This window comes from Neolamprologus multifasciatus, chromosome 17 (genome assembly GCF_963576455.1).
Source record: "Neolamprologus multifasciatus chromosome 17, fNeoMul1.2, whole genome shotgun sequence".
NCBI classification, from domain to species: domain Eukaryota; kingdom Metazoa; phylum Chordata; class Actinopteri; order Cichliformes; family Cichlidae; genus Neolamprologus; species Neolamprologus multifasciatus.
In genome coordinates, this window is record NC_140455.1 from 4,759,053 (window position 1) to 4,782,470 (window position 23,418).

At 43.9% G+C, this 23,418-nt stretch overlaps 1 pseudogene; it reads right to left on the reverse strand.

The window, feature by feature from the left end:
* Nucleotides 1-14,104: 14,104 nt before the first annotated feature.
* LOC146498776 (gap junction alpha-6 protein-like) lies at nt 14,105-21,814 on the reverse strand (annotated as a pseudogene).
* Between the last annotated feature and the right edge of the window lie 1,604 nt (nt 21,815-23,418).

A 23,418-nucleotide genomic window follows, 5' to 3' on the forward strand; every position in this document is an offset into this window, starting at 1 on the left:
CCAGTGTCAGCAGCTCACTCACTTTCAGCTCAGTCTCCCGTGTCACTTTCAGCTCAGTCTCCCATGTCACCCGTAGCCCTGTCTCCAGCGTCTAAAGTGTCACCCGTAGTTCCCGCTCCAGCGCCTCCAGTGTCACCTGTAGCTCAAGCTCCAGTGTCCCCGCTACCCGTAGCTACAGTGTCCCCGCTACCCGTAGCTACAGTGTCCCTGCTACCCGTAGCTACAGTGTCCCCGCTACCCGTAGCTCCAGTGTCCCCGCTACCCGTAGCTCCAGTGTCCCCACTACCCGTAGCTCCAGTCTCCCCGGTACCCGTAGCTCAAGCTCCAGTGCCCCCGCTACCCGTAGCTCCAGTGCCCCCGCTACCCGTAGCTCCAGTGGCCCCGCTACCCGTAGCTCCAGTGTCCCCGCTACTAGTAGCTCCAGTGCCCCCCGCTACCCGTAGCTCCAGTGTCCCCGCTACCCGTAGCTCCAGTGTCCCCGCTACCCATAGCTCCAGTGTCCCCGCTACCCGTAGCTCCAGTGCCCCCCCTACCCGTAGCTCCAGTGTCCCCGCTACCCATAGCTCCAGTGTCCCCGCTACCCGTAGCTCCAGTGCCCCCCCTACCCGTAGCTCCAGTGTCCCTGCTACCCGTAGCTCCAGTGTCCCCGCTACCCGTAGCTCCAGTGTCCCCGCTACCCGTAGCTCCAGTGTCCCCGCTACCCGTAGCTCCAGCGCCCCCACTACCCATAGCTCCAGTGCCCCCCGCTACCCGTAGCTCCAGTGTCCCCGCTACCCGTAGCTCCAATGTCCCCGCTACCCGTAGCTCCAGTGTCCCCGCTACCCGTAGCTCCAGTGTCCCCGCTACCCGTAGCTCCAGTGTCCCCGCTACCCATAGCTCAAGCTCCAGTGTCCCCGCTACCCGTAGCTCCAGTGTCCCCGCTACCCGTAGCTCCAGTGTCCCCGCTACCCGTAGCTCCAGTGTCCCCGCTACCTGTAGCTCCAGTGTCCCCGCTACGCGTAGCTCAAGCTCCAGTGCCCCCGCTACCCGTAGCTCCAGTGTCCCCGCTACCCGTAGCTCCAATTCAATTCAATTCAATTCAATTCAATTCAATTTTATTTATATAGCGCCAAATCACAACAAATGTCGCCTCAAGGCGCTTCATAGATATAGAGAAAAGCCCAACAATCATATGACCCCCTATGAGCAAGCACTTTGGCGACAGTGGGAAGGAAAAACTCCCTTTTAACAGGAAGAAACCTCCGGCAGAACCAGGCTCAGGGAGGGGCGGCCATCTGCTGCGACCGGTTGGGGTGAGAGAAGGAAGACAGGATAAAAGACATGCTGTGGAAGAGAGACAGAGATTAATAACAGGTATGATTCAATACAGAGAGGTCTATTAACACATAGTGAGTGAGAAAGGTGACTGGAAAGGAAAAACTCAATGCATCATGGGTATCCCCCGGCAGCCTACATCTATTGCAGCATAACTAAGGGAGGATTCAGGGTCACCTGGTCCAGCCCTAACTATATGCTTTAGCAAAAAGGAAAGTTTTAAGCCTAATCTTAAAAGTAGAGATAGTGTCTGTCTCCCGAATCCAAACTGGAAGCCTGAAAACTGAAGGCTCTCCCTCCCATTCTACTTTTAAATACTCTAGGAACAACAAGTAGGCCTGCAGAGCGGGAGCGAAGTGCTCTAATAGGGTAATATGGTACTACAAGGTCATTAAGATAAGATGGGGCCTGATTATTTAAGACCTTGTATGTGAGGAGCAGGATTTTGAATTCAATTCTGGATTTAACAGGAAGCCAATGAAGGGAAGCCAAAACAGGAGAAATATGCTCTCTCTTTCTAGTCCCTGTCAGTACTCTTGCTGCAGCATTTTGGATTAACTGAAGGCTTTTCAGTGAGTTTTTTGGACATCCTGATAATAATGAATTGCAGTAGTCCAGCCTGGAAGTAATAAATGCATGAACTAGTTTTTCAGCGTCACTCTGAGACAGGATATTTCTAATTTTAGAGATGTTGCGCAAATGGAAGAACGCAGTCTTACATATTTGTTTAATATGTGCGTTGAAGGACATATCCTGGTCAAAAATGACTCCAAGGTTCCTCACAGTGTTACTGGAGGTCAAGGTAATGCCATCCAGAGTAAGAATCTGGTTAGATACCATATTTCTAAGCTTTTCAGCGCTGAGTACAATAACCTCAGTTTGATCTGAATTAAGAAGCAGAAAGTTAGCGGCCATCCAGGTCTTTATGTCTTTAAGACATTCCTGCAGTTTAACTCATTGGTGTGTGTTATCTGGCTTCATGGACAGATAGAGCTGGGTGTCATCTGCATAGCAGTGAAAATTTATGCTATGTCTTCTGAAGATACTGCCTAAAGGAAGCATGTATAATGTAAACAGAATTGGTCCTAGCACTGAACCCTGTGGAACTCCATAATTAACCTTAGTGTGTGTTAAATGTTAAAGGAATGGTTGGCTCAACAGCTCTGACCTTTTGTCAGCCTGGCTACAGTGCTGAAGAGGAACCTAGGGTTGTTCTTCTTTTCTTCAATCAGTGACGAATAGTAAGATGTTCTAGCTTTACGGAGGCCTTTCTTTTAAAGCAACAACTATTTCTCTGGGCTAAATGATGATCTTCTAAATTTGTGACACACCATTTCCTCTCCGAGTAATCTGCTTTAGGCTGCGTGTTCGAGAATTATACCATGGAGTCAAGTACTTCTGGTTTGAGGCCTTAGTTTTCACAGGAGCTACAGTATCAGTATGTGTCTGTGCACGCTCGTGTGCGCACCTGTCTCGGGCCGTGCTTGTGTCTCGGGGTCCGTGTTTATGGGTGAAAATGTGTTAAACCATAGTAAAAGTGCTTAGTTAAACTTGAGCTTTTGTAACGTTCAGTATGGCGAGACATACAGGTTGCATGCCTCGGGGGAAAACTTTATTTCAATTTATATGCATTTGTTTAATCCGAACAAGGAGATTTAGAATCAAAGTACGAGTCGCAAAAAACTCTCGTGATCCCCCAAGCATAAGCTCACCGCGGCTCCCAGCAAAAACCCTAGGCAAACAAGCAGGGAAACCTCCTGAAAAAACCCTCCGTATATTTATCCAAAACACGCGCAACAAAAACCCCCTAGAATAACTTGTTAGGGACCCCTCTATTCCCAAAACCTTATATTCGATAACAGGGAAAACTCCTGAAAAAATCCTTAGTCTTTTTTCTCAAATTCAGCGCCCCGTGGCTCCCAGCAAAAACCCTAGGCCAGGGGTCTGCAACCTTTAACACCCAAAGAGCCATTTGGACCCGGTTTCCACGCAAAAGAAAACACTAGGAGCCGCAAATACTTTTTGACATCTAAAATGAAGATAACACTGTATATATTGTTTTTTACCTTTATGCTTTTTGTGAACAACTAAGGTGTGCTGCTTATGAAATCCTTGAAGTGCTACAGAGAAAATTACATTTTATTTATGTAATTAACACATTTTGAACTCTTAAAGAAATATAACAGAAGGAAAGACACCCAGCTGAACTAAAATGATCCATATAGCAAACAAAAACTGTTGTGAGCCGCCATCCTTATATCGCCTTTGGGCTTTTGGAGCCTTGACCTGGCTTTTAAAAAGTAATTGGAAAAAAAACATTATGCTGCTAAAAAAAAAAAAAGAAAAATAGACATTTGCAAAATTCTGCCTAAATATGTATTTTACCAGGTTAATGTGTGTGGCGGGGCGTGGTCTTCAGCGCCGCTGCAGGGGAGACGGACGCACCTGAGCGGCACCCGCAATCATGCCTCGCGGGTGACCATATGTGAAAAGTGGTCACTAAAGAGATGCTGAAAAGCGTGTTCATACAAACATCATCGGGTCTGCCGTAAGAGCCCGTCTCTCATTACATTTGGCCCACGAAGCCATACCAAATTACTATTAGAGCTGGCCTACTGGTATTATACAGCTAATATATATATTGTTTAGTATTAAGCTTTGCTTGTTCCATATTCAGTTTTTCAGCAAAATGTGTTTGAGTCCATAAGAAAAGATTCATTCTTATATCTGGAGGAATAAATATATTTCAATAAATATTAACGTTAGCCCGCGACTTTGTTCCAGTTTTGAATTTTGGCCCACTGTGTATTTGAGTTTGACACCCCTGGCTTAGAGGGCCGACCGTGGAGCCAGCGGTGGCGACGAAGCAGGTCAGGAGGCCGGCCGCGACAGCGAAGAAGTCCAGTCAGCGGGCTGGAAGGTGGCCTCTGACGCCAAACCAGTTGTGGACGACGTTTAGCAGGCTGAGCCGGACGTGGACGAGGCGGTGGCTTGGCAACCGCAGGACCAGGCGAGGCAGGACCAAGCGAGGCAGGACCAGGCGGTGGTGCTGCAGGCAACGGCGTGGAAGCCGCAGGTGGTGGAACAGAAGGAGGCTGGGCGGGCTCCTCTGGCCCTCCAGCTGACGCAGATGCAGGACCAGTAGGTGCCGAGACCACTGGCTGAACAGAAGGCTGAGCAGGTGGTGGAGCAGATGACTGAGCTGAACACTGGGGAGATGGCTGAGCTGCCCAGTGGGCTAAGGGCTGAGCTAACGGTAACACAGGAAATTGAACTATGGACTGGGCTGCTAACAGAGCTAATGACTGAGCTATAGACTGAAATGCATGCAGTAGTGATGGTGGTGATGATGGTTGTGGACTGAACTCTCCTGAGCCTCTGGAACACAGGAAGACTGCTGGGCGGGCTTTCCTGAGCCTTCAGCAGAAACAAGAACGGGTGCAGGCACCTGCTGGACACTAGCCACTCCCACCTGAGGAGAAGGTACGGGTGCAGAGACGGGCTGTATCCTGGCTGACCTCACCCTGGGGACCGGCATGGGTGCAAGGGTGGACTGGTTCACGGCCCACCTCACCCTGGAAGCCGGGACAGGCACCGGCAACAGCTGGGCAGCTGCCGTTCTCACCTGAGGAGCTGGTACGGGTTCAGAAACGGACAGAGCCTCAGCCGGCCTGGAAACCAGAGCAGGGACCAACTGGGCCCCAGCCTGCCTCACCCGAGGAACTGATACGGGTGCAGGGGTACGCAGGGCCCGAGCTGCCCCGGGACCAGGAACACGAGCAGGCAAAGGAGGTGGCTCAGAGAACAGTCTTAGAATGGGCAGGCTCAGGGTTAAAATGTACCGGGTCAACAAAAACAGACTTATCAAAAATGAATTTTGCATCTTTCCCACCACGTTTTACAGTCTTTTTTTTAGCAGGTTTTGACGTCCTTGGGTTAAAAGTCATAGAGTGAGCTGACTTGGGGATGACTGCACCAGACTTGACAAAACCTGAACTGAGTGTTTTAGACCTGCTAACATTGCTCACAGTTTTTCCTTTAACAGCATTTACAGCCTGTTCAGAGGGAGCAAAACAAAAAAAACTTTTCCTAGTCTATGTCATCATCCAAAAGGGAGACTCCAACAGTGTCTGGGGTGAGTTTATGGTCCTTTTCGGCTTCAGGTGTAATGTGTGAAAGGCAGCCATTATAACTCACCACCGGGAGTTGCTCGTGACGGCCTGAGCGTCGCTTCCCCTGAGGTGAGGAATCTGATGGGGTGTACAGCTGAGCCTCTGACGTGCGAGACGGCAATGTAGAGGCTGGAGCGTGAGCATCAGAAGAAAAACGGAGCACTCCCACCTGAAGCGGCCGAGGCTTGGGTGTGAGCGGGGCAACAGGCGGAGGCTTTTGACAACTTCAGGGACCTCCAAAAGCCAGCCGAGTTCCACAGAATATGTGCTCAAAATCCGGAGCGCGCCATGGCTTCCAGCGGAGCTCCTCCAGCTGGGCGATGGCTGCCTCCTGGCGCTCATACAGCTCACTGTCTGCTGGGTCCATGTAATGGTCGGATCGTTCTGTCACATTTTGCCGAGGCAAACGGCGTGGAGTGTGAGGAGTGGACCCAGGTGCAGACATTCTCAAACTCAAACGTGATGAGCTGTTTATTAATGCAGACAGAACAGTACAAAATAAAAGGGCAAAAACAAAGCAAACTAAGCAATAACCTAAACTGGGTAAACTAGAAAGGAAACACGAACTATGAAAAACCCTGGCAAACAGAACAAACAAACAAAACTCTAAACATGGCAATGATGATGATGATGATGATGATGATGATGAGCATATATGAAAACCTGAACGCAGGACATGGCATGGGAACAACGCAGACGATCCGACAAAGACTGAATGAGAAGGCACAGACTAAATACACACAGGAGGCTAATGAGAGAAGTGGAAACACATGGGGAACAACTGACACACATGAACATAACGACGTCACAGTGGAGGAGTAAAACTAAACACGATGAACACAGGAACACCAGACCTCTTCAAAATAAAACAGGAAACATAGGACGCAGACATGAAACACATGAAGGGCAAGGGAGACTTAACGGGGGTAGAGGACACAAGGGGAATCTAATAACAAAGAACTATAACAACCTAGGCATGATAAAAAATGAACTTAGAAAACCTGAAGGGCTTAAACATAAACTAAAACTCAAAACGCTGGGTCAAAAGACCCAGGATCTTTTTCATCTGGGTTCATCTGAAAGCATGATACCAAACCTGGATGTGCTTTATTACCAGTGTGCAGAATTAATAACAACAATAATAATAGATGATAAAAATAACCTTTCAGATGACACATATTAAACCGCCTCCTATATGATCTCCAAACATCTTGTGGAAAAGAAAAGCAACTGGACTTCTATGAGTTTATTGAAGAGACTGAAACGTCTTAAAGAAACTCAAAGAAGTTTATTTTCAAGCTCAGATTACCATGACCTGGATTACTGAGAACCTTCACAGACATACAGTGGTCCTTCGTTTATCGTGGGCATTACGTTCAAAATATAACCTGCGATAGGTGAAATCCGTGAAGTAGCCAACTTTATTTTTTATATTATTACAGATGTTTTAATCATCACCATCACCATCATCATCATCCTCGTTTATTTGTATAGCACTTTAAGAAAAGACTAGGCAGACCAAAGTGCTGAACAACACAGATCAAACCAACTAGCAAAATTAAAAATACAATAAAGTTATTATAAATACAATAAAATTAATAAGAAAGGTGTCAGTTTCCTACAGAGTTAAAAGCCAGAGAATAAAAATAGGTTTTCAATCTGGACTTAAAGACCTGCTGATGATGCTTGTCTAATATGGAGGGGAGGGTTATTCCAAAGCATCGGAGCCACAATTGAGAGCGCTTGGTCTCCTCTGCATTTCAGCCGCGACTTAGTAACCGACAGCAACAGCTGTTACTTGTAGACCTCGCTGCCTCAGAGACTTATTCCTGTGAACAAAGCAAGACGAACAGAGATCAATCGGTTTTAACTTGCGACTCTAACTTTGCCCCCTTCTCGCAGATCTTTTATTAACTCAGTGTTTACACAAACATCTCATTAATCATGCGACAGATAAAACACTCACATGTGAACATGTGTCGTGTGTGTGAGCATCTCTGTGAGCATGTGATGTGATCAGTGATATGTGAGTCTGTGTCTGTGTAGAAAACAGAGGTGAGCGTTCATGCTGAAGATCTAATCATCTTGCATAATGACAACCATATTGATCCACAATTCTCTAACAGCTTACGTTTTGCGATCATTAAAATTTAGAAAGTTATTTGCCATCCATGATTTGACATCACTAAGACAGTTAAGCAGAGATTGACATGTGGAAGTATCCAAATGACTGTAAATAAAAGGTAAATAAAGCTGAAAGTCATCGACATACAAATGAAATGACACTCTGTGATTACAAAAAAGCTGCACCAAGAGGGAGTAAATACAGCGAGACAAATAGCGGCCCGAGGATAGATCCCTGGGGCACACCCCAAAGCAGAGGGGCCACAGAGGCCACGGCCAACCCCACCTCAACACAAAAACTCCTTTCAGGAAGATATGATTTTAGCCACGACAATGCCAGATCAGAAATTCCCACACAGTGGTGTAAGCGGGAGATCAGCAGGTCGTGGTCCACTGTGTCAAATGCAGCTGTCATGTCCAATAAGACAGGCACAGCATATTTACCAGGATCAGTCGCAGCTGCGAGACATTCAAGTAGTCTAACAGCTGGGTATGTACAATCCTCTCCAAGATCTTGCTTAAAAAGGGAAGCTTGGAGATAAGTCTAAAATTTGACATCAAGGACAGGTTTCTTAACTAAGGGATGTATGACTGCATGTTTAAACCCACTAGGAACTTGACTGGATAACAGACTAGAATTGATAATACTCTAGATGTAAGGTCCAATGGTAGGAAATACTTTTTGGAGAAAGCAGGGAGTAACAACATCGTTCGGGGAACCACAGGGCTTAGCGTGTAGCACCAACTACTCTAAATCAAGCAGAGAAATTGGTGCAAAGGCAGAGAACAGGCTCGAGCAAGGAACGTGCATGGGCGGATCAACAATAGATGGGATCGGAGGCCTCAGGCTAGCAATCTACAAAAAAGGTAATAAAGTTATTGCACATAGCCTCAGAGGACGACAAAAGGTCGTAACTCTCCATGCTAAGTACAGAATTTATAGTATTGTATAAAACACGAGGATTATGCGAGTTGGCTGAAATAAGTTCAAAACTGGTGTAACGAGACGAAGGGAAAAGCTGCTTCAAGTCCAAATGAGCCTTAAAAACAGCAGCAAGCCCTCCTCCGCGACCAGAAGCTTTCAGAACATTAAAAAAAAGTACAGCCAGCCGGTACTAGTTCAATGAAGGAGCTTAACTCACCCGGGGAAATCCAGGCTTCAGTCAGGAAGAGCAAATTCAGAACACGAGAAAGAAAAAATTCCTTCAATATGAAGGTCTTGTTTGCCATCGACCTGGTATTTATTAGACCCAGCCTGAGAGGAACTGGATCCAAAACTTCAGAGGCATTAGCAACAAGATCCACTGGTCGAAGGTTTTTCTTGTCAACTCTGCGCCAGTGCAAATGTTGCAGAGGAGAGAGTTTTGCAGGACTATTTCCAAGAGACCCAACAACAGGAACCAACCAGGAGTCCACCGGGTTCAAGGCACGCAATGGCATCAAAAGTCACGGACAGAAATCGGCAGATGGAGCAGAGCTCATAGGGGAAATGAGAAATCCAGGATTTCAGCTCGACAAGACGACCTCCACGGTGACCCCGTCTCCTGCGACGCTTCTGCAAATCCGGTGACAGTGTTAGGGAACACCGGTACGGTGGTATTGGTTCCAGATAGGGAGGCAAAAAGCCTTGGTTGTCATATCCAGGCTGGTCAGACATCCGGATGGATAAACAAATTTTCCAATAATGTCTGGCGATCATAAAACAATCTAGGACAGACATGTAGCGCAAAGTTTAGTAAAAACAATAAAACAAAACAAATAAAGGAGAGCGATGGATGGCGTGCCGAACACATAGACACCATCTGGCTGTAAAACCCCTCACTACACACTTTATACACTTTTGTCAGACAGGCAGGAACATTTTCACACTTTTCTCTCTTGTTTAAACTCTCAAAGTTCAAACCTTGTAGAAAAATGAGTCCAGTATTATAGAAAGAAACCAAAGGAACCCGCAGGTGACGACGTTTCGTCAACACTGTTGTTTGTTGGGGAGAAAACTTACAAACATACAGTGCAGCACTTCAGAGTCACACTGCTAGGATCAAAGATTTATGTAAATTAGACAAGCTGAGCAGATTACACATTCTTACACAAAAAAAAAATCCACGAAACGTTGAAGCCGTGAAATGTGAACTGCATTATAGCGAGGGAGCGCTGTATACACTGTTTGTACTCAGACAAGTACTTGAAGTGTTTTTCAGACAACACAACTGGAAAGTGTGTTGTTGCGACATCACGAGTTCCCAAAATATTGCAATAAATAAAAACAAATCTGATTAGATTAAAAATATTCCAAATATATAGCTACCAATAACCTTCTTAAGGTGGCAGCATAACCTCCACATTGGTCAGTCACTTTATGCTTGCCGTAAAGGTGTGGGAAGCTTTTTTTCCTGAACAGCAGGTGTTGCCACTCAAAACTTTGCAACATCTCATGTTTTTAAACTGTTACAACATCTCCAAATATATATCTGGATATCCCAGAGCTTCTCTACTGATACTAGTGCCAAAGCACCAAAACAGTGGCACATGCCAGCCAATGCAACATCATTTGGGTTGGCAACAAAGGTGTCTGTTGTAAGGCCACTTCACCCATCCAAAAATGTCTCTGCATTTACACATCTCAAAGGAAACTGGAACAGCAGGGAATTTTCACTCTATATGTTTCAGTGTCTTGTGGGGATCAATAATCCCACACAGTATTTGTACTGTGTTTCAGACACAATGATTGGAAAGTGTGTCGTGGGGACATGGTGAGTGTACAAAACACTGCAATAATTAAGAAGGAAAACAATCTGTGTGCAGGTTAAAAAGCTCTCTGCACATAGAGGAGGGCTATCACTGCTGGGTTGAAGTGTACAGTTTGTATCACTGTTTAATGATGCATCAGTACAGAAGCTCAATCCTGCACCCAACCCTTCCATTCCTGCCACCATGTGGCTGCAGGGTGCTTGGTTATGGATAACTGAACATCTGCAGCACATCTTGATTTCTCTGGCATGTCTGAGTACTCTTAACAATAGCTGGAGCTTGTCAAGCTCAGAGCCGAACATCCTTTTCTGCTTTCTGTTTGTTCTGTTGTGGATAAACCTCGGCTCTTTGACAGGAAACTGGTAGGAGACCAACCACCCAGACAAACTGCCACTGCTTCTGTTTTTTGAGATCATTTTACATCTACACTTTGCCTGGATCCAGAGCTAGCATTAGCAAGTAAATGAGCCTCTCGTGCCTCATTACCATAATAGACAAGTTTCCTCTGTGTAATAACTTTCTTAATACAATATCAAGGACAGCGCTGATATTAGAGAGTAGATTCCAACTCCATGCCAGGTTTAATATAAAAACACGATCTTCTAGATTTATTTATGGTCCTCACAGGACAGCCACTGCACACATGATTTCATAGATTATGATGCATTACAACAGATTAAACTTATTTGAAATGAGCATTAACATCTGCAGCTGTGATATTGACCCATGTAACACTAATTTTCCTTTTTATACTATAACAAATTACAAATTTAGAATCAGGCAGCATGTAACAAGTTTAAGAACGTTAGTGATAACAAAATAAATGAATAATAAAAGACTGAATGTGAGCTGGCACTAAATTTGATGACAAAGTCAGTGCAGAGGCAGTGTGGGCAGGTAGCCCACAATATGCTCTTTGTAGGTTGTGAGTTTGAAAGCTTTACTTGAGCTTTGGATAATGATGGGCCGTACTGTGCCGAGGCTTCGGAGCATGTGTCGAGAAAGCAGGAGCGTGTAACGAGGCTTGCTTCTTTATGGAGATCAGTGATGACGTGTTTCAGAACTTTCATGAACTGACATGGTCCTGGGTCATTGTGAGCGCTCTCAGTTTTCTTGTGTTTCTCTATCATGTTAAGTTCATTTGTTATTCTAAGGAGTTATTCTATGGGCCCTAAGTTGTTCCGTTTAGTTATGGGATTTCCTCTCGTATCTTTACCCCTGTGTCTGCCTCTCTGTATGTGAGTTCTGGTGCCTTGTTTACCACTCGTGTTTTATTCCATGTTTCCCCAGCCCGTCATGTCGTTGATCTCCCTCGTGCTCCTCAGTGTTCTCTTTTCCCCTCCAGTCTGCATTTTACTTTGAAGGTCTGTGGCTGTGTCCCAATTCAGGGACTGCACGCTTTGGAGTGCGTATTTGTAGACTGATTACGTCACAGCGACGCAACGAAGGGTGTCCCAATTCGAAGTGTACTCCAAATGTGGTTGACAAATGCACCCTTCATTTCCCCAAATTTGAAGGCTGGGTCCAGTGTAGACTTCGTGGCCCAACATATCCCAGGATTCATAGCGCGGCGGTGGGTGTGGATATTTTTTTTTAGAAAGAAAACGGGGGATGCCTGAAGAGGGGCGGCCGAAGAGTAAACTTTTAAAAGTAAGTACTGAATATTATGTCACTTAATAATGAAGAACATTAAAACATTACTGTTGGCCACATGTCGGCAAAGTCATGTGACATTAGTGATGTTTGTACGTTCAGTGTTAACTTGCTTTTAAAGCCTTTACTTCAAAATATAATAATACAATAGTCGACCTTAATCTTACAGAGAATGTGATGATTTTGTGGATAATTAAAGTCAGTCATATATCCACAAACACAACAAGCTGAAAGTCAGTGATGCTGCTCGGTTTGCAGTCCTGAATATCACGGCACAAGCAGGATACACTGCACTGTTAATGTTAGCTCTGTTATATTGCTGCCTCTGTTCGGTGGTGTCGAGCCAAACGGACTTTAACGTGTGTTTGAACGAGCTGACGGTTCACTCGTTCAGCTGAAAGAAAGATGCTTTAATCACAGCAGTCACACATGTGTCCACTGTACCATCTGGAACTCTTCTTGTTTAGCACTCATAATAACACGAACACTAAATCCTCCTGTTTTTAGCAGTGTGTACACCTGAGACATGTGTTTATAAGTTACACTTGTGTTTGAGTCCTGCAGCTTATCACACATTTGATTTCCATGTGTGACATCTGCAAGTGTCCAGAGTGAGGACAGACTGAGGGACCCACTGCTGCTGCACATCATCTGTGAGGCTTTGCACCCCTGATGATCCTCCAGGACAAACTCAGCAGTGTGTGAGGAAGAGGAGGAGGAAGAGCCAGCAGCAGCTGACAGATGGAGAGAATAGACAGACTGTTCCCTGTTTGTGAAGGACTGCTAGGAAAGTTTAAAAGAAGAGAAATAAAGTACTCAGGGCCTTCAAGTTACACACTATGAAAGGCAGCAACAAGTTTAATGTTCAGAAACCTAAAGTATGTATCAGCAGCAGAATGGAGCTAAAAATAAATGTTTGTTTCAGTTCTATGAAGCTTTGAGTATTTTGGATTAGTAGCACTGCTGTGTTTGTTGCATCATATTGCTGTATATATATATATATATATATATATATATATATATATATATATATACATTAGGGGTGCAACGATACTTGTATCGATATTGAACCGTTCGATACAGTGCTTTCGGTTCGGTACGCATATGTATCGAACAATACAAAATTTTTAATTTATTTGATCAACTTTTCTTCTGACGGTGCTGTCTGTGTTGAGCGCTCAGTGGATCTGCGCTCGACAGTGCAGCCTAGGCGGAGTAGTCGAACGCATATTCACTGAGCGCAGGGCAAGCTAGCGAGACAGAAGCTAAGCTCTCGTTGCAACATGGCAAATTGAACCTCCCCCACCCTCATTCAGATCTGGCGTTTGGAACTATTTTGGTCCTCATGTGATGTATGACCCTGAAGGTAAGCGCGTCATGGACTAAAGTAAAACAGTATGTCGGATGTGCCACGCAATGCTCAATTTGTGGGAAATAGGGTGTTAGCGCAGTTAGCTTGTTAACGTGTTGGCCATCCAGCCCCACGCACGGGGCGATCCGTGGTAGCTCGTTAACGGAGATTTGCCGTGTTGTGGCGTTAACGTCATTTCAGATTAACGCTGACAGCACTAGTGGGAACACAACGAATATGACTGCACATTTACGACAGCATCCTAGTGCAAAGACAAGTGGAAGCAGACAAAAACAACAAGCACGCATGCTACAAACTTTACCCGAGTCATTTAGACAGCCGTTAGCACATGATTCTCCTTATGGGGACCTGATATGTTTAATATGCTGCTGAGAATATAGCCCAGAAGAAGCGTATAGTATAGCTTTTATTTTGGAAAGAGCCATTTCTCTGTAATAAACTCTCTTTTCCAAAGATGAGTGATTTCTCCATCAGATAGATTTATTTTTTATTACTTTGTTGTTTCAGCAACATTAAATTTAAAGACTGTACTTTTGAGTTAAAATATATATTTATAATTTTAATAAATGAAAAATTAAAAAGGCATGAACATTTTTTTTTGTATCGAAAAAATATCAAACTGTGACACCAAAGTATCGAACCGTGAATTTTGTGTATCGTTGCACCCCTAATATATATATATATATATATATATATATATATATATATATATATCATAATAATCTGACAATAAATATAATATTGGCCATATTACATTTACAAAAGTGACCAAAGTGAGATGATGAAGGGTGATAAAAGCTGAGAGCTGATAATGGCTGATAAGGAGTGATAATGGCTGGTAACAGCCCGCAGTGACACAAAATCTACATCAAAGCTCAAAAAAACACAGTATTATCTTTTAGTATTATCTGTATTGGTTCATACATTTCACACATACAAGTAAAACCTGTCTTCATGTACACTCTTACTGCTTACACTAAACAGCAAAACAACAACAAATAATTATTTTTGTAAAAACCACAGACACATCCTGCTGTTAAGCGATATACCCACAACTGTTTATTCAAACACATTACAAAACTCTTTTCACATATATCCATCACCGAGTTCTCAGTGCAAATGATCAGTGTACCCAAAAGATCCATTACACATGTAAGTACCCACAAAATAATTATGAACTGCCAGTTTGAGCAAACCTACAGTAAAGAGAGTTGATTGTGCTGTTTCAGATTTCAATAATCTGACTGTTTATGGACTTTAGATGTACAGATATGATGCAGCTTCCTCAGATTAATCAGAACGTGACATTGCACTGCATGACTGAACATAAAGAAAACATTTGATCTTACACACTGATTTGTTTCTGGTGTAAAGAAAACAAAGACACTCTCAGACATCGTGCAAAATCTGTCCAGCTGGAAGAACAGGAGGAACTGTGACCGAAACCAGAACAATAAATATTCCTTTGTTTTGTTTTGTAAAACTTGATGTGTCACAGTGTGTCTGTGTTCTTGAACAGACGTTTCTTTGAGACTCAGAACTCTCATAACTGTTGGGTTTACAACACTAACAACACCTCTAAAACTTAAACCTTTGACACTTTCACACAACAAGATCTGATGGTCAGTCAGTCTCACATAAACCTGTGAGATCAAATGTGTCCTGATGTTTCTGGCTGAAGACACAAGTTCTGTCAGTCAGTCTGAGGTGGAAACCACAGTTTAAACATGCTGCTTTTGGACCAGTTGTTCAGTCTCCTGCTGTTATGGCATCGAATACTGTAGTTCATCACAGCTCAGCAATCCACGTACTCTCTTGGTGAGAGGTAGATGTAGGTATCAGGAGCATTTTGGGGATATTGTGAATGACCTTTTGATGGAGGGTTTGTGCCATCGTTCTGATCAAACTGGTCCGGCTCTAAGGAATGGTTGGCCTCTTTCTGCTCCCTCTCACATGACTCAGTTTCCTGGTTGTTTTTTTTGCAGAGTACTCTGCAGAGCTCAATGATGCTGACCACCAATGACACCAGTGAGACCACCAGCATGAAAATTAGGAAAATGGTCTTCTCTGTGGGACGGGACAAAAAACAGTCCACCCGGTGTGGACATGGGGCCCTCTCACAGATGTAGACTGGATTCAGAGTGAAGCCATAAATGCACCACTGAATAACCAGGAAGGCCACTTCTAACAGAAACTTGAAGAAAATACTGACTGCATAGATTTTAAACAGTTCTTTACTCATCTCATTTTTCCTGTCTTCTTCCATAATTACATAGTGTTTATTTATGAATTCTATTATCTTTAAAGATTTTTCAATAACATTTTTATCAAATTTATTATAATAAGAATTTTCTGGAATTGGCTCACATGCTCTCTTAAGATCTATGTTTTTCTTGTTTTTCCAAACTTTCCTCCTACTATAAACACGAGTAAGGAACAGAAGTGTGGGCATTGACACAAAGACGATCTGAAGGACCCAAAGGTGCATGTGGGAGATGGGGAAGGATTTATCGTAACACACGTTCTGGCAGCCGGGCTGCTGGGTGTTACACGTGAAGGCAGACTGCTCGTCCCCCCAGGCAGATTCCACCGCAGTGCCTAGAAGCAGGATCCTGAAGATGAGGAGTGCCAGCCAGAACTTCCCCTACCTACTGGATGAGGCCTGGACCTTTTCCAGGACTCCATACAGTTTGCTCCAGTCACCCATTCAGAAGGAGTTTCAGCTGGTGGGAAAAGGGGACAAAGGTCACCTGACTGTAGGACACCAACCTTTAATAGTTTATTGTAAAGAACTAAATGCATAAAAACTACATAAAGTTCTGAATTTTACAGATCCAAACTTGTCGTGTAACCTACAAACTTTGTCGTGTAACCTAAACCTAAACACGTTTCGTCAGAAATTTTGTGTAAAATATTTCCTCAAATAACAAACTAGAAATACTGTAGTGGACATGAAGCAATGATGAGCTGGTGCTGATCTTCCTAAACAAGAACAGGAACAAACTGAGATTCTGGGTTCATCTAGTTCTCAGCAGCAGGGAGAATACTATAGTTTGGTCCAGGAGTTGAAGCTTTATCGCAGCTGCTTTTGTCCATATTTCAGGATGTCGGTGGGAAGTTTAACTCTCGTTAGCAGAGTTTGAATCACATATGAGGAGGTAGAGAAATCATTTCAGAGAAACGAGTGAGCTGGAGTTGTGTTCAGCTGTGTTTCTGAGGTAAAATTCTCAAAAGATGAGTTTTTAGATGTTTTTTTTTAAAAGAGACGACTCAGTCTACAGATCTTAAGCTCAGTGGGAGAGAGTTCCACAGTCTGGGGGCCACAGTGGTAAAAGCTCTGTCTCCCTTAGTTCTCAGCTTTGTGTGCTGTATAACAAGTAGGCCCTGATCACATGACCTCAGGGACCTGCTAGGGACATAGGGCTGTAGAAGTCCAATGATGTAAGCTGGTGCTTGTCCATAACGAGTTCTAAAGGTCAGAACCAGAATCTTAAAATGGACTCTGAATTCAATGGGGAGCCAATGCAGATGTATTAGCAACGGTGTCACATGTGAGTACTTGGATGATTTGGTCAGAAGCCTTGATGCAGCATCTTGAACAACCTGCAGACGCTCCAGGGAGTTTTTGCTTAGACATGTAAACAGTCAATTACTGTAGTCCAATCGTGATGAATAAATGCATGAATAACAATCTCCAGTTCAGTACGAGATACAATAGGACTTAATTTAGCAATGTTTCTTAAGTGATAAAAGCAGGACTGAACCAGAGATTTTATGTGAACATCCAATGTGAGAGCCGGGTCAAAGGTTACCCCTAGGTTCCTGATGGACGATTTCACAAACGCCGAAAGGGGACCAAAAGGATTCATTATCTTATGTACATATCTGTCAGGAGCACATATAATGGCTTCAGTCTTTCCTTCATTAAGTTGGAGGAAGATGTCAGCCATTCAACCTTTAATGGAGTCTAAGCTAGGGCTGAGCCAAATCATACCTTTCACGGTAATACCAGTATAATGTTAGGCAATGATATGAAAATGAAATATCGCAATAGAATATGGGTCGGACGGAGAATGAGAAGGGCGAAAGCAGATTGTTAAATGAAACAAATGAACCAGAATAGGTTTGGAAAAGTGGTGCAACTTCAGTGGTGTGGAACTTGTTTGGTTTTTGTTTTTCAGATACCCACCAAAACACAATTTTGTGTAGAACATACAAGCAGGCCGTTGTGGCAAAGGGAGAAAACACTACAAACCTATTTCATCGTTTGAAACAGAAGCCCTTGTTGGAGTACAACAAAGCTGTTAAAGCACGTGAAGAGGAGTTTGCTTCAACTAGCGTGGTGGTGAGACAAAAGAAACAAACAATCGGCCTACCTTTAAATAGCTGCACGCTTAATGACAAAAGTAGCAAACGCTGGGGAGAACTAAGAGTGTGGAAAGAGAAAGGTTTCACAAAGATGCATTTGCGCTGTTAAATTTTTATATAGCTTTAGTGCACATAAAAAACAACTGCTTGTTTAAGTGGAAATACATTGATGGGTTTTTTTTGTTGCACTAATAAAGTTGTGGAGTTGTGAAGTATTTTGTCTCTTGAGAGCCCACAAAGAGGCTCAAAAGTTGGCAGTTCGTCTTGTAATCGGAAGGTTGCCGGTTCGAGCCCCAACTCCAACAGTCTCGGTCACCCGTTGCCTACTGGTGGTGGTCAGAGGGCCCAGTGGCGCCAGTGTCCGGCAGCCTCGCCTCTGTCAGTGCGCCCCAGGGCAGCTGTGGCTACAATGTAGCTTGCCATCGTGGATGGGTGGATGACTGGATGTAGTGTAAAGCGCTTTGGGGTCCATAGGGACTAAGTAAAGCGCTATACAAATGCAGGCCATTTACCATGTCAATTATATCTTCGGTTATATCGTTATTGTAAGTTTTTGAATATATATCGTGATAAATATTTTTGGCCATATTGCCCACCCCTAGTCTAAGCACTCATTCAGAATCTGCAGCTTATAAACATCTTGGAACTTAAAAGAAATGTATAACTGGATGTCATCTGCATAGCAGTGGTAGCAAATGTCCTCAAAGGGACTCAAATAAGCGCCCCAATACAGAACCTTGTGGCACACCATAGGTGAGGGAAGTGGAAGATGACTTGTACTTAGAAACAGCCACAGAAAAATATTGTTCATACAAAAATGACGGGAACCAGTCTAAGGCAGATCCAGATACACCGAACCCATACTTCAGCCTTTCAAGCAGAATGTGGTGGTCAACCGTATCAAAAGCCTGACGCGAGGTCCAACATCAGCAGAACAGAACATTTTCCTGCATCGTTTTTCATCAAAATGTCACTGGTTACTAAGAAGGGCTGTTTCAATAGAATGGGTTCTACGAAAGCCAGACTGAAACATGTGCAGAATGCTGTGTTTGTCTAAAACTGCTGTGAGGTGCTTAGCCACAGAATAACGATGCCAGTAAAATGTCAAGTGAACAGGAGGATGCTTTCATTGCATTAACTAATTTTACCAGCTCGGGTTGTGAAACAGGTGAAAAACTTTCTAAAATAACAGGCCGAGCTGGAGTAGGAACTGACAATGCAGATGCTGATGGGGAAAAAGTTTCTTACATTACTGATTTTTTCTAGAAAGAAAGAAAGGAAATTTTCACAGTCTTCATTTGAAGAAATAGGGGCAGCAGGTGGAGCAATTCAATTCAATTCAATTTTATTTATATAGCGCCAAATCACAACAAAAGTCGCCTCAAGGTGCTTCATAGATACAGAGAAAAACCCAACAATCATATGACCCCCTATGAGCAGCACTTTGGCGACAGTGGGAAGGAAAAACTCCCTTTTAACAGGAAGAAACTTCCAGCAGAACCAGGCTCAGGGAGGGGCGGGACCATCTGCTGCGACCGGTTGGGGTGAGAGAAGGAAGACAGGATAAAGACATGCTGTGGAAGAGAGACAGAGGTTAATAACAGATCAGGAGTAATAATATCACTAATGGTGTCAAATAGGATTATTAGCATTACATCTGCTCTTTAACCTCCTAGGATCTGGCGTCCACATATGTGGACATCACATTTTGGGTTGTATAGACCAAACTACTAAATTTTGCTCTACAAGGAGCCAGATATCCACTTACGAGGACATTATACTGCCACCGTTCTATCGAAATTTAAAACAAATGTCCTCATATGTGGATCTCATTTTTCTCAGAAACAGAAATCAGGTTAAAAAAATGACATAATTCTTTCTTTTTACATTCATGCGGTCTCAAACAGCCCAAATAGCAAAGAGAAATTAAAAATGCATGCCATGAAAGAGTTCAGGTCTTAGGAGGTTAAAATTAGATGTGAAAAATAGGCAGCCTTCGCATCTCATAGGCCAGTGGTTCCCCAACTTTTTTTGCTAGGCCCCCCTTTGTTTTACAAGAAAAATGTTCGCGCCTCCTCCCCCCTTCTCGCACGCGCGCACGCACATGCACAAACACATCCTCCAACCACTCACACCCATATTTTGCTCCATTGCGGTTTCTTTTACACCTCAAACATTTAGTAAACAATTAAGCAAATACAACTGATCTGCAATAAATGACAGGTAGTAAGAAAATAAAGTACTAACTCTTTTACACTGTGTCCACACCTACACGGGTATTTCTGAAAACGCAGCTGTTTCGTCCACACGTAAACGACGCTTCGAATCACCGAAAACAAATTTTTTAAAACTCATTTTTTTGCGTTTACGTGTGGACGAGGAATACAGAGTTCGTCATGCAACGTCAAAGGTATGTGCCATTTTTCACATCACGCTGTGACCACGTTATTGTTTACATGAGATGAATTGCAGAATGGCAGATAGAGACAAAATACTGTTAATCTGACTGTCTGCAGGTTTTACACGCTTACATATACACACGCAGTTACTGTCCCTCCATTTACAAAGGCAGAGGCGTCACGGTGTCATTATTTTACTGTAGTTGTTTTTTTTTTCATGTGTAATAATATTCAACATTGCTATTAATACATTTTTCAAAAAATGCCTCTCTGTGCAAAATGGGTTTAAAAACATAAGCAACTGTGGGATCCTGTTCGTCCGTGATTTGAACAGCCCAGTGCTGTTCCCGACAAAGGGAAAACCAATCTTGCAGGGAGACCTACCTCGGCACTTGTGCAGGTGAAGCCAAAGGGAAGATTTGCTTCACCATATTTTCTAGTCTTTGGCTCAGAATGAAGTTGGTTTGGAAACATAATCAGCGATGCTTCATCACCTGCTTTGCGTTTCAGTGTCTAGCAGTGTCCAAGCGTTTTGTTCCCCCCCTCCTTTTCATACCGCGCCCCCCCTGCAATGGCTCTGCGCCCCCCCTAGGGGGCGGGCCCCACACTTTGGGAAGGTCTGTCTTAGGCAACGTTCACACTGCAGGTCTTAATGCTCAATTCCGATTTTTTGTTTAAATCCAATTTTTTTTTCATCTGATTGTTCAGACTACAAATAAAATGTGACAGCGCTCTAGTGTGAACGGTTCACGGCCCTAAAAGCGGCCCGCATGTGCAAAAGAAGACATCACACACAACGCGCTCTGCTTACGTAAGTAAAAATGGCAGCTACAGAGCTACACTAGTAGGTGTTGTTGCAGCAGTCTACCAATTTCTGCACAGTCATAACCAACAGAATTTTGACAAATTAATTAGAGAACGAAGGACACTGAGAAAAAAAGAGAGCCCGTGCTTTAACAATGGCCTTGTTTGGAGCAGTGGCTACTACCTCCGTGCAGAGGTATATATTAGTGATGGGAATTCTGGCTCTTTTTAGATAACCGGCTCTTTCAGGTTGTTTTGTTGCTTTACTTAATTTATTATCAACAGCAATGGAAAATTAGGCACAAAAAATGTTTTTTATTCATATGTTTATCATATAAATATGCTTTTATTTATTCACTTCGCATAAAATATAAAAAAATAACTCAATTCTACTTTTAACTATTTAAATTTTCAGCTTTTTCCTTTTAAACAAATTTAAAGTGAAACAACACAAAACACTGCAAACCACAACACAATAAAATATAAATTAACATGTTAAAAAAAAACAAGAAGACGCACGTTCTCTGTCATATAGGCCTGGGATGATTTTTGGGAGAGTTTTTTCCTGCTTGGAATTGCATACATAGGATTCGCTGCATGAATAAACCTTTTGAATCCACAACTGAAAATAGTTGGAAATCAAGTGCAATCATTTTCAATTGAGTTCTGTCTTGCTGGCATCACAGACTTCTGCTAAAACTATCTCATAGAGCTCTGGGTTGGTTTAGGTGGTTGTGGTGGTATACTGCAAGATGCTGTAGATCAAATCAAATCAAAATCAAATCACTTTTATTGTCACATCACATGTGGAGGTACACTGGTACAGTACATGGGAGTGAAATTCTTGTGTGCGAGATCCTCAGGATTTTCTATACAGGTGCTGTGGAGAGCATCCTCACACAGAACATCACATCCTGGTTTGGAAACAGCTGTGTGAAGGACCAAAAAGCTCTCCAGAGAGTGATCCGTACAGCAGAACGCTGCAGCAGGATTGCTCTCCCCCCGCTTCAGGACACCTACACCAGGAGATGCCAGACTAGAGCAGATACTGAAGGACCCGTCCCATCCTGGCAACAAACTGTTCCAACTTCTGCAATCTGGTAGAAGGTTCCTCATCATCCGGGCAAGGACAGAGAGACTCAAGAGAAGCTTCTATCCCCAAGCCATCCAGCCCTAAACACACACACCCGCCCTCTCACATCTCACACACTCACACTCACACTCTCTTCCAGACACTCTAAACCCATCAGCACAATGTACATTTCAAAGTCCTTTAATTTTAAATTTGTTTATATTGTCTATTCTGTAAAATAGATGTTTATTCTCATTAATGTACAGAATTCACCTGCTTGCTGCTACTACTGCACATTCACCCAACGTATATATATATATATATATATATATATATATATATATATATATATATATATATATATATATATATATATATATATATATATAGGGACTGTGGAGAAGGCAAACGAACTCAACAACTTCTTCAACAGGTTTGACCAGCACACAACCCCCCCCCCCCCACCCTCACCTTTACTACAGAGCCCTCTCCCCACTCTCCTACCTCCCTCGCTTCTCCCCCTTCCTGACGCTATGACTCCCCCATCCTCCAATCCCTCTCTCAGCAGCAAGACATCTTCTCCCCTCCCCCTCCTCCCAATCATCTCCCAGTGTCACAGTGGATCAGGTCAGGAGACAAATGAGGAAGCTTCGCCCTAGAAAGGCAGCAGGTCCAGACAAGGTGTGTCCGAGGATGCTAAAGGCGTGTGCTGCTGAACTTGGGGAGCCGCTACAACGAGTCTTTAACCTCAGTCTGCGACTGGGGAGAGTGCCCGCCCTCTGGAAGACATCCTGCATCGTCCCGGTCCCCAAAAGGAACCGGCCCAATGAGCTGAATGATTTCCGACCGGTGGCACTGACGTCACATCTTATGAAGACTCTAGAGCGGCTCTTCCTCAACCTCCTCCGACCACAGGTACAACATGCCCAGGACCCACTACAGTTCGCATACAATGGGGATGTCGGAGTGGAGGATGCCATCCTGTACCTCCTGCATAGAGCCCACTCACACCTGGATGGGGGAAAAGGCACGGTCAGGATCCTGTTTCTTGACTTTTCCAGTGCCTTTAATACCATCTGGCCCTGTCTGCTCCAGGAGAAACTGAACAGGATGGAGGTGGACCCCTGCCTGGTCGCTTGGATCTCCGACTACCTCACTGACAGGCCACAGTACGTCAGGCTGAAGGACATCACGTCTGACACTGTGGTCAGCAGCACAGGAGCACCACAGGGAACTGTGCTGTCCCCTCTTCTCTTCACCCTGTACACCTCTGACTACAACTCTGAATCATGCCACATTCAGAAGTTTGCAGACGACATCATGGGGTGTATCTGGGATGATCAGGAAGAGGAGACAGGAGTCTGGTGAAGAACTTCGTCACATGGAGTC